This window comes from Carassius gibelio, chromosome A18, assembly GCF_023724105.1.
Source record: "Carassius gibelio isolate Cgi1373 ecotype wild population from Czech Republic chromosome A18, carGib1.2-hapl.c, whole genome shotgun sequence".
In the NCBI taxonomy this organism is placed as follows: domain Eukaryota; kingdom Metazoa; phylum Chordata; class Actinopteri; order Cypriniformes; family Cyprinidae; genus Carassius; species Carassius gibelio.
The window spans coordinates 30,258,501-30,269,445 of NC_068388.1; positions in this window are offsets into that span (position 1 = coordinate 30,258,501).

Consider the following 10,945-nt stretch of genomic DNA (forward strand, 5'->3'; position numbering starts at 1 on the left):
AACACGGGAGCGGTTACAGGAATACCAACGGAAGATCAATACTTGAACTGAGAAAACAAAGACGCGGTGGCCCGGAGGAAATAGGTACTGTACTAGCTATGATCCAAAGAGCTGTGTGTTTAGTGGCATTTGGACATTGTCTGTTAATGATGTAAACACTAGTATTGTTATCTTTTTTTTATGATTCAAATAACCTGACTTGAAGGAGCTAAAACGCCTAAGGTAGAATTAGTGGAAAAGCTCTTGTTGATTTATACACTGGTTCTGGGAGGGGGTCCTCAGAGGGAGGCTTTCCCCCTTACAAAAATTGAAAATGCAACTTGAAAATTATTTAGATGAGGAAGTAGAGAAAAAAGCTAGATATACAAAACAAGCATATTATGAACTAGGCCCAAAATCTTGCTAGAAAATTACGCAAACAACAAGCGGACTCAACAATTTTGAAAATTAAAGACCCTACCTCGCAAAAGCTTGAAACTGAGCCAAAAGAAATAGAAAACACTTTTTATCAATACTACAGCAAATTATATTCACCAGAAGGCACTCCTAACAAAGAGTTGGTTAGAGCATTTCTAGATAAATTAGACCTTCCTAGTATAGGAGAAATACAAAATAAGAGAATATTAGCAGAAATTAACATCCAAAGAACTAGATAAAGCAATAAGTAGACTAAAGGCAAATAAAGCCCCAGGTAGTGACGGTTTCCCCGGTGAGTGGTATAAGACATTTAAAGAAGAATTGAAGCCGCTTCTTCTTGAAGCTTTAAACTATATCCAAAAAGAAGGCAAGATCCCTCCCTCATGGAAGGAAGCAATTATTACGCTGATTCCCAAGGAAAATAAAGATAGAGATAATTGTGCCAATTTTAGGCCAATATCGATTTTAAATGTTGACTATAAGCTATATACATCCATTATTTCTAAAAGATTTGAAACCTTTATTTCTGATATAATTGATGAGAATCAGACTGGCTTTATAATTGGTAGACAAACACAAGATAATATCAGAAGAAGTCTTCAAGTGATTCACAATATTTCCAGCAATAAGCTTAAAGGGTCCTTGATCAGCCTTGATGCAGAAAAGGCCTTCGATCGAGTAAACTGGGATTTCTTATATCTAACGTTGGAGAAATTTGGCTTTACTAATGAGTCTATTCAGTGTATTAGAGCAATTTATGATAAGCCAACTGCAAGAATTAAAGTGAATGGATCTTTGACAGACCGGTTTGAACTCCGTAGAGGCTGTAGGCAGGGCTGCGGATTAAGTCCCACCCTTTTTGATTTATACATCGAGCCACTGGCTCAAGCGATTCGGGAGAAAGATGATTTAAAGGGGATTATGATCAATGAAAGAGAACAAAAGGTTGTATTATTTGTGGATGATATATTGTTATTTCTAGAAGATATTAACATATCACTTCCCATACTGATGGATCTTCTGGGAATGTATAATGTGTATGCGGGATATAAGTTGAATATTTCCAAAACCCAAATATTACTGTTTAATCATTCACCCTCAAATGAAACTGCACGCAGATACGATATAAAATGGAGCACCAACAAAATTAAATACCTCGGAGTATTTCTGTCTAAAGATCCTTCACTACTATATAATTACAATCCAATAAACGAAAGTATTAAATCAGACATCCAGAGATGGTCTACTTACCCGTTCGACTTAAGTGATAGAATAAATGTGATAAAAATGAACATCCTCCCTAGGCTACTTTACTTGTTTCAATCCCTCCCGGTAAACATACAGTCAAAACAATTTAAAGAATGGGATAAGCTGTTATCGAAGTTTATATGGGATGGGAAGAGGCCCAGAGTTAGATATTCAACACTACAGCTGCAGAAAGATAAGGGGGGCATGGCCCTTCCTAATTTAAAAATGTATTTTTACGCAGCTCAATTGCGTTACTTGTGTTGCTGGTGTGACCCTAGTTATTTTGCCAAATGGAAAGAGATTGAGACATGCATCCCTGGATATAATGTTCAGACACTTATGGGAGAGGACCATATTCCAACCGAATTAATATAATTTTTTTGGCCCAATTGCACAATTCACAATAGAAATTTGGTATGATGTAGCAAGACAATTAAAATTTTCAATTCCCAGAAAATTATAATCCACATGTAAAACTATGTGCAGTATATTTTGCTGAGGACAGCAATCTCAATCAGTTTAATGCCGGATTCGCACAAAGATTATTCTTGAAAGATGGAGCAGTTCCCTCTTTGTCTGGAGAAGGGGTTGTTTATGGACCACAACCGGTAAGTGTATTTTATTATTTAAGTTTGTGCGTTTAACAGTTTCTGTAACTTATTACACAAAGGGCAACTTTGTTAACTAGATGTTAGGGCTGTGCAAAAAAAATCGAATGCGATTTTCATGCGCATCTCGTCAGTAAAAACGCTCCTGTGTTTATAAGTACATCTCCAGCACGTGTGTTCTTTTACTGTCTATGGTTCAGATCAGGATTGCCAGGTTTTCAAAACAAATCCTGTCCACTTGCTTCTTAAAACTACTCCGAAACTAGCCCAATCCCGTTTCCAGGAGGGCAGCGTGCTCTAAGCTGCTGTCGAATCACAACACAGGAACCGCTGGTACAATGAGAACTCGTTACATATTTCTGAAGGAGGGACTTCATAGAACAAGGAAGTCAACAGCCCGTTTTTATGACAGTGAAAACAGCGGTATACAGATAGGTGAATTGTGTGAAAAAAATATTTTTTTTTACATGCGAAATATGAACACGTTATATTGCACACTGTTAACACAATCAAAGCTTCAAAAAAGCACGAAAAACATGACCTTTAAAGGTTATTGATGACCTGCCTCTGAAGTTTGACTTTTTGCACCATAACAATACTTATAGGCAACTAGTCATCATATCTCTAGTCCTTTAATCTATTTGCATTGTAGTAAAGTGCGTTCATTTTCAATGTGCATATATGCGGCTGAAACAGGTAGCCTAGTGCATCCCAAATTTTTCAACATGAACATTTAAATATAACATAATAGTCATTATGGCCTTTAGAAAAAAAATATTTTGAGGAGGTGGGGTACTGCACAATAGGCACCTGTGGCGCAGCCTAAGCCTTTGTTCTTAATGGCAACTTTTTCCCTTACATTACTTTTACTTTTATACTTTAAGTAGTTTTTTTTAAACCAGTACATTTACACTTTTACTTGAGTAAAAAGCTTGAGTTGATACTTCAACTTCTACAAAAGTCTTTTTAAACCCTAGTATCTATACTTCTACTTGAGTAATGAATGCCAATACTTTTGACACCACTGATGACCCCTAGAAAGAGAGAGCATGATTTATAAAAGAGACCAAATCATATGGGAGCTGTTCCCATATAGATACTGCAGCTCATCTTAACACCAACACAAACACTAAATAAACAGATCACTACACATCAGACCGTCCACTTCCTTCTTGACAAAAAAAAAGGGTAAACACTGAAGCAGTGAAAATGTAAGAAAAGGAGACTGACAAACAGTCATTAAAGAAAAGAGTCCGGATGGACTGAGAGAGTCTGTAACAGCAAGAATAATGTAGAACTGCAGCGATTAGATGGATTGTTGAATCTATGACAAGTAGAGAGGCCTATTTAAGATAAACAATAATGACCTTACACAATTAAAGAAATCAATAAATCAATCAATCAATCACCTTTATTTATATAGCGCTTTAAACAAAATACATTGCGTCAAAGCACTGAACAACATTCATTTGGAAAACAGTGTCTCAGTAATGCAAAATGATAGTTAAGGCAGTTCATCATTGAATTCAGGTATGTCATCTCTGTTCAGTTTAAATTGTGTCTGTACATGTGCATTTATTTGCAATCAAGTCAATGATATCGCTGTAGATGAAGTGACCCCAACTAAGCAAGCCAGAGGCGACAGCGGCAAGGAACCGAAACTCCATCGGAAATCACAATCAGTCCATAAACTTAAAGGGATACTCCACCCCAGAATGAACATTTTCTCATTAATCACTTACCCCCATCTCGTTCAAAACCTGTAAAAGCTTTGTTCGTCTTCTGAACACAATTTAAGATATTTTAGATGAAAACCGGGAGGCTTGAGACTGTCCCATAGAATGGCAAGTAAGTTACAATGTCGAGGTCCAGAAAAGTATGAAAGACAGCCCCTGTTACTACATGTATTCAACTTTGATTTAAAAAGAAAACAGTGCATCTTTGTTGTGCGTCTTATACAGAAGTGCATATACAGTGATAAGGAGAGACACAGAGGACAAAGGACAAAGGAATTGTTGAATAAAGTTGTTATTTTTGTTTTCTTTGCTTACAAAAAGTATTCTTGTCACTTCATAGCATTACAGTTGAACCACTGATGGCAGATGGACTATTCTGACAATGACTTAATTTTCTGGACCTTGACAGTGTAATTTACTTAGCAGTCTATGGGACAGTCTCAAGCCTCCCGGTTTTCATCTAAAATATCTCTAAAATACTAGAAAGCAAGCAATATATTTTGGTTCAGTCTGAATTCAGCTTCCTTAATCATTTAGAATTTCTTGCATCTTCTCTTTCAGTGTATGTGCAACCAAAAGTAAATGGCTGATTATTAAAGTGTGGTAAGTAAATACATAATAACCTCTATTTACCATTTGACACTTTTTGTATTCTTTAACATTATACCATTTAAAAACACTTTTGTGTTTTTAAACATCTTTAATATTAGTTTTCCTGTTTAACATAGCATATTTATTTATTCAGTTTATAGTGTTTCTGTGGCTCAAGTGGTAGAGCATTGTGTTAACAAGCGCAAGGCTGGGGGTTTGAATCCCATGGAACACATGATAGGAGAAAATTGTTAGCCTGAATGCAATTTAAGTCGCGTCTGCTAAATGCATAAATATAAATTTATTTCAAAGCTGTTAGATATGATAGAAAAGTATTACTGGCCTGAATAAACAACAAATTTAAGAATAAAAACAATTCAAAAGTGAACATTAACCAACATCATGAACATGCAGATTTGTTAAATATTAAAATACTGAAAAAAAAAGGTTCTCTTAGATAAATGGGCTTCAAAAATTAGAACAGATGTACGATATGAGCTAGCTATATTATAAAACATCATGAGACCTTGAATCAAATACAGTGTGCTGTGTAGTCAAAGATAGAACATGAGGTGATAAAGAGAAACACCAACAAGGTAAGACTTGCTAGCCTCTCTCTCTTTCTCTTGTCTGTCGTTTCTAGAGCAGTATAAAGCAGGCAAGCATTCATCATATTCCCTAGATTAGAGCACTTTAGGATATTCAGCCTGGGCGCCTGCAAATGTGTGTGTGCATGTCTGTGCATGTGTATTTCTATTCATACTTGATTGAAAGTTTAATTCACTCTGAGTTGCCCACAATTACACTAATCCACCAAGTACTTCCAAAACAGGGCACTTCCATTAGCAAGGGATTTCAGTAACAGCAAATATGGCCTAAAAACACTGAAAAGAAACATGCATTTTTTGCAGAATCCAGCCTTAACATGAAGCTAGAAATCAGAAGAGGGAAACAGGAAAATGTCACTGTGCTCCGCTGCTCTGGTTTCTGTAGTCACAGGTTTCTAGTGGTTATTATCACAAAACCCTTTAGACTAATGAAATCATTAATAGACGTGAATATATTGCTGTGACTACACCCTTTGACCTAATATATAGCTGGTGATGTCACAGGTAGAGTCAAAGCCCTGCACATTGGTTTGTGTTGTAGAGATTGGATGTTTAAGACAGGATGAGAACCAACAGAATGAGACTTTATTTATTAATTTTCTTTTTCATTTAGAGGTCCAATGGCAAGCTGAAAGCCATCTCACATGCCCCCTCCAGCTCTGAGGTGACAAGATTCAATTGTAAAAAAAAAAAAAAAAAATTGAAAATGCAAAGCTTATGAGGACGCTCAAAAGCAAGAATTAGCTGAAATGCTAAAGACATCCTTTGCATTTGTATGGCTCTATTTAACCTTCTGGAGTCGATTAACGTGTATATGCGTTATGAGTCATTTTCTCCTGATAACCCCGAAAAGAACTTAATTTACACTTTCAGTTTTGATCGTACAGATAAGAGCAATACATCAATCAAATCTGTAAAGGCTCTAATTTTTTTTTTTTACATACAGACATAATCAGAACAAAACTTGTGCATTTATAAAATAAAGATAACAAACAAGGTGTGCTGTCATGAGAGATATCTATAGAAAGCTTGACATGTCTACTTTTAAAATAAACAAGTGCTGCCGAAAACAAATATTCTGTTATCAAGTAATCTATATGAAAGCAATGGGATGTCCGTTTTTCAAGTATCCCTTCATTATCTTCTAATGCGACCACGCCCCCACGCTGAACGGCCTATTCAGATTCGAATGTTTCACTGGCGTGGCTTGAATACGCCCACACAACAGAAGGCAACGCAGCAAGACTGTTCTTCAAGTTTTTTTCTTTTTTTACTGTTTGCTTTGCGATGAAGAGGAATAAAACATAATTCACCCCAAAAAGATGTGATGTGGTTTAGGATTTGGATTTCCTCAGAAAAAAGAATGAAGCACTTTATTCAGCAGAGCTCATAAAAATGAGTAAGTCTCTTTTTATTTATTTATATAATTGTACTAGTTTTCACATAATGTGTAAACATTTTACTAGTTAGACTGTTTCCAAAGACTTTTTCCAAACTATAATTACTGACTAAATATATAATCAAGTGAAACATTATGAAGTTTCAATAACAATATACACTACTATACTATTCAAAAGCTTGATGTAAATAATATAAATGTAACAAATAAATGTAACTGTAATTGTGTTGGGCGATTTTGTCATTTTTTAAATCGTCATATCGTCAGCCCATGAGATCGACGATACACGATATTATCGTGCATGGGTGGAGTAAGAGAGAGACTTTTTTGCCACGTTTCCACCGAAATTATCCGGAACATTTATACCAGGAACTTTTTTTCCCATGAACTTTATTCCCCCCAGACCTGTTGCTTTCTGCGTTTCCACCGCGGTCTAAAGTACCGGGAAGATTAAGAAAATAGACTGGTGACGTAGCTCTGTGCGCGTTTCTCAAGTACGCTGATTTTTGACTTGCATCCTCGATAGTTCATACTTTGTGCATTCAACTCAGGAGTGTGATGTCCGCGATGATGCAAATCCGGTAATTCTGCAAACAGCTGCGTACTTGATAACATTAGTAAGCTCGCCTTGGCTACTGCAATTTTCCTCACTGTATATTTACAATAAAACGAAACAGGATATCAAATACAACTGCCACCTTTCGTTTTCATTTAAACATAATAACAGCTGCAGAAATGTACTTAGTTCCGGGTTATGTGTGTATATATATATACAGTAAGGCTGTAGATATCGAATATTTTAGTAATCGAGTATTCTACCAAAAATTCAATCGATTAATCGAGTCATCGGAATAAAATGTGTTTTTGCTTAATTAAAGTGCAATATTAATTATGCAAGAGAAAATAAGATTCGTGGGTCTCTTAAAATGAACAACTAAGTTTTTTAAGTATTTTATTTTTTTAAATGCATAGAATGCAATGTATACATCAAAAATAAACATTTAATTATTACCCATTGTTTCTCTGTCTGTACTTGTACTGTGAACAATGACAATAAAGTTGACAGATGAATTAAGTGCATTTAAGTGCCATTCAGTTGGGGTTTTAAATAAAGCATTTTCTGAGATGCACATTAAACATTAAACAAATAAAACATTAATTAAATTTTTTCTTTTAATTATTGAAAATTAACTTAACTTTTTGGTTAACAAAGGGGATTTATTATAAAACATGGAAGAAATGTTGTGTGATTAAACCTTAAAAAAAAAATATATATATATATATATATATATATATATATATATATATATATATATATATATATTAGTAGTAGGCTATGTATATTCTACTGAACAATAGTCTTTAACCAGACTTTTATTTTGACAGGTTGACGTACCTTTACAGTTCTGTGTATGTGATGTGACGCTAGTTTTACTTAAATCAAACGGTCAAATGCTCATGAAGTGACTGTCAAAGCAGTTCTGGAGATGTTGTTCATGTGTTCACGTCCTTAGTGAGACAGCAGACGATGAAATCACAGCGAGCGTCACGGGCGCTTCAATGTGTGTGATAAAGGAAGACACGCTTCTGCTGCTCCATTCATTAACAGAGACATGCAGAACATGCAGGATTTATATTTTAACAGATTGTTCCGGCTTAATATTTAAGCAATGACCTAGTTTTGATTAATTCATTCAAAATTTGGCAAATTCCGTGACATTCCACGTTAAACTGTAAATTCCGTTTTTATGACTGGATTCCGCGATTCCCTCCGCATTTTCTGCATCGCGGAAATCATAGGGCAATAGTTGTGTTATGCCAGCTCTATCTTGCAATGGACACATGCCACAACATTCTCTTTACGTTTGCTCAAATCAAAACACTGCTGACTCCTTGCAGTATTCGATTTCGGACTCCACGCTTGTGTCACTTTCCGCTTTGTGGGTGACGTAAACGCGTTGTGTCACATTAAAACAATCATTGCAAAAGAACCTGACGTGAGATTTAAAATAAATTAAAAGAGGCTTCGAGGTAGAGGAATTTGCCTTGATCATTTTTTGTAATCGAGTTACTCGAGGAATCGTTTCAGCCCTAATATACAGCCATTACAATGAAACGAAATATTATATAATTTTATTTTCATTTTAACATATAGATTAATTGAATACAGACCAAAGATTACCTGTTAGTTCCCTGTCAAGGGAACGAGACACTGCGTCCTCTGAAGGAACACCTCGTCGTGACCCGTGTCTGAAGCATACTTTGAAAAAGTTGTTGGCCGGCGACAGCCTCTGACGTCGCTACCGACGCGACTATAAATACGCGCCCGTAGGACCCGTCACTTATCTTCTTCGTCTTCATTGACTGTTTTGTTTGAAGCGTGCATCTGAGAAACTAACAAAACGGTAAGAACGATCTATTATTGTTATCATGGCATCCACTAGCAAGGCGTTTAGACAGTGTGTGCATCCGTGTCAGCATTATTTGACACCTGATGACACACTCACTCTTTGCGTCTCTTGTTTTGGCGAAGAGCATGCGCACGATGTCCTTGAGAGGGCAATCTGCACACACTGCTAGCGTTTTTCTGTGAAAAAGCTCTGCTCTCATTTGTCTCTCTTTTCGAGGAAAGAGGGACAGCCATCTGGATCTCACGGCTCAGGACCCGCTATTGCCAAGGCACGGAGGAGAATGAGCTCGTGGGGATCACAGGTGGATCTCGCTGAGGAGTGTAGAGAGGGACTTTTCCTCTTACACTCTCCGGCGGCAAACGAGAGCGAACTTCGGGAGGAAGATGCGTTGTCATTAACCCATTCTGACACTGAAGTTAGTGCTCTGCTGAAGGACCTGGATACAGGCGAGGGTCTTTCACCTGACCAGATAGCCGAGCTGCGCCGCACCACAGACCTCTCTCTCCGGGCTACCAAGCAGGCCACCTCCGCCATGGGCAGGTCTATGGCGGCCATGGTGGTAACGGAGAGACATCTGTGGGTGAACCTGGCAGACATCGAGAGGGAAGAAAGGGGGTTTCTTCTCGATGCTCCGGTCTCGCCTTCTGAGCTTTTCGGTACCTCCGTCGAGATGGTGGTCGAAAAGTTCAGGGAGGCAAGGGCGCGCTCAGCTGCCTTTAAATCCTTTTCTTCCACGAGGGTCCAGGTCCGAGCTGGAACAACAAAGGGGTCCTGGCCCATCTTGATCTGAGGATCGTAGACGGGCGCAGAAGGCTAGTGTCGCGGCTCGCGCTCCTCCCCCGCCTTATGGCAAGGGCAAGAGGAACCGCGGGTGACGGAGAGGTAAGCAAGGTCTGAGGGATGTGATTCAGACGAGGCAGCGTCCTCGCCCGGATCAGAGCGATACCTAGTTGCTCCGGATGTTTTTTTACCTCTGTTTTAACTTCTGTTTTTATCCTCCCCTGCCCAATTCCCCTATAGCCACCAGCTCTCTACTTGATCGAGGTTAGGTAGAAAGTTTCTCACATAACAGTCTCCTTTCCTGGACCTATGATGTATTGGTTGGTTCTATGTTCATAGTAACCACCTTACTGACGGTCCGGACCAGAAGGGGGCGCCCCGCAAGCGGGACTCCAGTACAGGAGGGTGGGTGAGTATGTAACCCTTGCTTTACCTGCTTATGGGTGTTATGTTGCTGGTGGTTATATGTCTACTAACAAACTCTGTGAGTTTCCTTTACAGAGCCTGGCTGATCACTGGCACTGCACTGCAGGGAATTTCATGGATGTCCGGCCAGGTCACCCTGAGGGGCTGCCTGGCCGCTTGGCGCATCCGGGGAGGTAGTTACGGAGTCCTTCTGTATGTACTGCCTCAGGTGATGCTCCCCTCGCTTGAGGGTTGGAGCTCGCCTCTCCCGTGCGATCTAGCGCCTCTGCGATGCTTAGGAACCTTTCTGTACAAACGCTAAGCCTGTGTACTTTCTCAAAAGTGTGTATTTGTTATACACCTCAAGCACCGCCCCTCAACATGGCGGGGGCTGTGTGGGCAATTTTCGTGGTAGTTAGCATCGCTCCCCTTTCTGAAAGGGTCACCTATGAGCATGCTGCTCAGAGCTCGGACTCCTCCTCTCAGCGGGAGACTGAATTCTCTTTTTTTTTTTACGCTCCAGTACTACATACTGTTTTAAGACGCACTGTGAGAGCAGACATCCTGCTGAGGCAGGGGCTGAGGCTCGGGAATGGCACCTTCGCACCAAGGTGTTGAAGCAGAGTTGGAAAGGTTGGCCAGATTTGGGTGGATCGGTTTTGTGGCTCGAGAGAGCATCGCACTATCCCCTCTGGCTTCCTCTGACTCATCCAGCTCCATTGGGGCTGGACGCCATGGTACA